The sequence below is a fragment of the Portunus trituberculatus genome, chromosome 2 (genome assembly GCF_017591435.1).
Source record: "Portunus trituberculatus isolate SZX2019 chromosome 2, ASM1759143v1, whole genome shotgun sequence".
NCBI classification, from domain to species: domain Eukaryota; kingdom Metazoa; phylum Arthropoda; class Malacostraca; order Decapoda; family Portunidae; genus Portunus; species Portunus trituberculatus.
This window is the reverse complement of record NC_059256.1, coordinates 10,937,692-10,942,691: the sequence shown is the minus strand read 5'-3', so window position 1 is coordinate 10,942,691 and position 5,000 is coordinate 10,937,692. Positions and strand designations below refer to the sequence as shown.

The 5,000-nt window shown below is 45.5% G+C and overlaps 1 protein-coding gene across 4 annotated transcripts in view; it reads right to left on the bottom strand.

Annotated features, from left to right (window-relative positions):
• The window catches only part of LOC123505595 (cell surface glycoprotein 1-like), a 92,531-nt gene that overhangs the window by 65,043 nt on the left and 22,488 nt on the right, over positions 1–5,000 (bottom strand). The window lies entirely within an intron of this gene.

Below are 5,000 nucleotides of genomic sequence, written 5' to 3'. Positions count from 1 at the left end.
AAAGCCGAGCTGAGAGAGAGAGAGAGAGAGAGAGAGAGAGAGAGAGAGAGACACCACAATATTCAGTACCTCTCTCTCTCTCTCTCTCTCTCTCTCTCTCTTTCTGTCACCCAAACCGGGTATATATGCCTGTTATAGGACTCTCTCTCACTCGCTCTCTCTCGCTCTCGCTCTCTCTCTCTCTCTCTCTCTCTCTCTCTCTCTCTCACTTCCCCCTCGGCTGTGTCACGAGAGAGTGAGCTAAGTAACCTTATACTTCCGATTCTCTCTCTCTCTCTCTCTCTCTCTCTCTCTCTCTCTCTCTCTTGAAAAAAAGAAAAGGAAGTAGTAGTAGTAGTAGTAGTAGTAGTAGTAGTAGTAGTAGTAGTAGTGGTGGTGGTGGTGGTGGTGGTGGTGGTGGTGGTGGTGGTGGTGGTGGTGGTAATAATAAAATAATAAATGATAACAATTCTATTTAACCTGAGAAAGAGAGAGAGAGAGAGAGAGAGAGAGAGAGAGAGAGAGAGAGTAAACAAAACAAAGCAAATATAGAAGATGAAATATAGAGAGAGAGAGAGAGAGAGAGAGAGAGAGAGAGAGAGAGAGAGAGAGAGAGAGAGAGAGAGAATTTTAGACAGGTGCAAAGTAAGAGAGAGAGAGAGAGAGAGAGAGAGAGAGAGAGAGAGAGAGAGAGAGAGAGAGAGAGAGAGAGAGAAACAGTTATGCCAAGGTTTGTCCTAAAGTCACTTGAATTCTCTCTCTCTCTCTCTCTCTCTCTCTCTCTCTCTCTCTCCAATAATGCCAATAATGTCGAATATTTAAATTTTTTCCTTTAAAGCTCTCTCTCTCTCTCTCTCTCTCTCTCTCTCTCTCACACACACACACACACACACACACACACACACACACACACACACACACACACTCTCTCTCTCTCTCTCTCCATATATTACATGTGTCTCCCTTACATAGAACGAGAGAGAGAGAGAGAGAGAGAAGTTGAGTCAGCATGAAGGACACAACGCACCTCTCTCTCTCTCTCTCTCTCTCTCTCTCTCTTCCTGTCTTTATTTAGTTGCCTTGAAGATAATCTATGTAAAAATACCTCCTTTTTTCCTCCTCCTCCTCCTCCTCCTCCTCCTCCTCCTCCTCCTCCTCCACCTTTCCTGCTTGTTATTGTTGTTGTTGTTTTTAATGTTGCTCTTACTACTACTACTACCACTACTACTACTACTACTACTTCTACTACTACTACTACTACTGCTACTATTACTACTACTACTACTACTACACTACTACTACTACTACTACTACTACTTCTACTACTACTACTCCTCCTCCTCCCACTACCACCACTACTACCACTACTACCACTACACCACTACTACTACCACCACCACCACTACTACTACTACTACTTCCTACCACTCCTATTACTACTACCACCACCATTACCACAACCACCACCACCATTACTGCTACCATTGCTACCACCACACTACCACCACCACTACCACTACCACCACTACCACCACCACCACCACTACCACCACTGCCACTCACCACCACCACTACTACCACCACTGCTACTGCTGCTACCACCACCACCACCACCACCACCACCACCACCACTGCTACCACTACTACCACCACTACCACCACCACTACTACCACCACTACACTGCTACCACCTACCACCACCACCACTACTACTACTACTACTACTACTATTACTACTATTACTACTTTTATGTACACTATATATGTGTGTGTGTGTGTGTGTGTGTGTGTGTGTGTGTGTGTGTGTGTGTGTGTGTGTGTGTACTGTGTGTATCTCAAGGCCAGATTATGTGTGTGTGTGTGTGTCTCTCTGTGTGTGTGTGTGTGTGTGTGTGTGTGTGTGTGTGTGTGTGTGTGTGTGTGTGTGTGTGTGTGTGTGTGTGTGAAGCCCCATGTGTGTTTTACGTTGTATGTGCGCGTCTGAGTGTGTGTGTGTGTGTGTGTGTCTGATTTTGGAACCTGTGTGTGTGTGTGTGTGTGTGTGTGTGTGTGTATCAATGATTCTCACTCGAATACAGTATCTTTAATTTCTCTCTCTCTCTCTCTCTCTCTCTCTCTCTCTCTCTCTCTCTCTTTCATTTTTCCTCCACTTCCTCAAAATTTTTCCTCCACGACTATAGTTTTTCCTCCCTTCCCTCCACGACCCCCCACGACCCCTCCACGATCCCCCACGACCCTCCCATTTTCCCTCCACACGCCGGCTTCTCTCTCTCTCTCTCTCTCTCTCTCTCTCTCTCTCTCTCTGCAACACACGTCTTTCCTCCACCACTGTTCAATGTTGACTGAGCCCTCTCTCTCTCTCTCTCTCTCTCTCTCTCTCTCTCTCTCTCTCTCTCTCTCTCTTTACTCCTTTCGTCCCTCTTCTCTCTCTCTCTCTCTCTCTCTCTCTCTCTCTCTCTCTCTCTCTCTCTAGTTACCAGGTCCCACAGAGAGCAGTTACTATGAAGGACACACGCACATACAGACACGAGGAGGAGGAGGAGGAGGAGGAGGAAAAGGAGGAGGAGGAGGAAAAGGAGGAGGAGGAGGAGGAGGAGGAGAAAATGAAAAATAAATATTAATACTTTTTCTATTACGATTATAAGTAGGAAAAGAAGGAGGAGGAGGAGGAGGAGGAGGAGGAGGAGGAGGAGGAGGAGGAGGAGGAGGAGGAGGAGGAGGAGGAACAATGTCAGGGCACCGTTACAATTAACAAAAACAAAATGCCCAAAGGAAGAGGAGGAGGAGGAGGAGGAGGAGGAGGAGGAGGAGGAGGACGGGGAGGAGGAGGAGGTAAGGTGGGTAGATGACAAAGCATACAGGTAAAGGTGAGGTAGTAGTAGTAGCAGTCGTAGTAGTAGTAGTAGTAGTAGTAGTAGTAGTAGTAGTAGTAGTAGTAGTAGTAGTAGTAGTGGTGGTATTATTATTATTATTATTATTATTATTATTATTAGTAGTAGTAGTAGTAGTAGTAGTAGTAGTAGTAATAGTAGTAGATGGGAAAATGGCAAAGATGCAAAATAAAATAAAAATGCCCACTTGGTTGCCAGTTCCCTTACAGAATACTAAGAGGACGAGAAGAGAGTGGTCCAAGAGTGAGGGACAAGTGTGTGGACACCTCCCTCTTAAGTGAAGTGAAGTGGTAGGAAGGTGGAGACACAGAAGCAGGCAGGGAGTTCCAGAATGTGCCAGAGAAAGGTGTGAAGGATTGAGAGTACTGGTGAACTCTTGCATGAGGGAGGTGGACAGAATAGTGGTGAAGGATTGAGAGTACTGGTGAACTCTTGCATGAGGGAGGTGGACAGAATAGTGGTGAAGGATTGAGAGTACTGGTGAACTCTTGCATGAGGGAGGTGGACAGAATAGTGGTGAAGGATTGAGAGTACTGGTGAACTCTTGCATGAGGGAGGTGGACAGAATAGTGGTGAGAGGAAGAAGAAAGCCTTGTGCAGCGAGGGTGGAGGAAGAAGAAGAAGAAGGAGGAGGAGGAGAGGAAGCAAGCAGTTAGGAAGGTGATAAGAGCAGTTATGATGAAAATAGCGCTAAAAGGTAGCAAGGGTGCAACATTGGCGGTGAGAAAGAGGTGAAGACAGACAGTCACTCAGAGGAGGAGTTGATCACACCAAAACCTTTTCATTCCACCCTGTCGAACAAAACTGTGACTGAACCTGAGAGTACTCCATACAGGGGCGGGTAAGGCCCTTGCAGAGTTAGCAGCTGGAGGACAGAATAGTGGTGAAGACGATTGAACGCCTCACTTCATGGAAGCTGTTTTACCAAGAGATGAGATGTGAAGTGCAGTGAAGGACAGAGAGGATATTCACTACTACTACTACTACTACTACTACTACTACTACTACTACTACTACTATTACACACACACGCACACATTTATACACATAACACGTGTCAGAACTAGTATGAGGTGACAGACACAGAGACACACACACACACACACATGTGACAATAGAATTTACACAAGTTTGAAAATTGGTTGGCATTGGATTATTATTATTATTATTATTATTATTATTATTATTATCATACTACTACTACTATATACTTACTACTACTACTATAACAACTACCAATACTAAATACTAATTCTATTACTACTACTACTACTACTACTACTATTTAAAAGCTCATTGAAGTTGCATTAGAGAGAGAGAGAGAGAGAGAGAGAGAGAGAGAGAGAGAGAGAGAGAGAGAGAGAGAGAGAGAGAGAGAAGAGAGGAGAAGGATTGAGATACTACTACTGGTGAACTCTTGCATGAGGGAGGTGGACAGAATAGTGGTGAAGGATTGAGAGTACTGGTGAACTCTTGCATGAGGGAGGTGGACAGAATAGTGGTGAAGGATTGAGAGTACTGGTGAACTCTTGCATGAGGGAGGTGGACAGAATAGTGGTGAAGGATTGAGAGTACTGGTGAACTCTTGCATGAGGGAGGTGGACAGAATAGTGGTGAAGGATTGAGAGTACTGGTGAACTCTTGCATGAGGGAGGTGGACAGAATAGTGGTGAAGGATTGAGAGTACTGGTGAACTCTTGCATGAGGGAGGTGGACAGAATAGTGGTGAAGGATTGAGAGTACTGGTGAACTCTTGCATGAGGGAGGTGGACAGAATAGTGGTGAAGGATTGAGAGTACTGGTGAACTCTTGCATGAGGGAGGTGGACAGAATAGTGGTGAAGGATTGAGAGTACTGGTGAACTCTTGCATGAGGGAGGTGGACAGAATAGTGGTGAAGGATTGAGAGTACTGGTGAACTCTTGCATGAGGGAGGTGGACAGAATAGTGGTGAAGGATTGAGAGTACTGGTGAACTCTTGCATGAGGGAGGTGGACAGAATAGTGGTGAGAGGAAGAAGAAAGCCTTGTGCAGCGAGGGTGGAGGAGGAAGAAGGAGGAGGAGGAGAGGAAGCAAGCAATTAGGAAGGTGAGAAAGAGGCTGAAGACAGACAGTCACTCAGAGGAGGGGA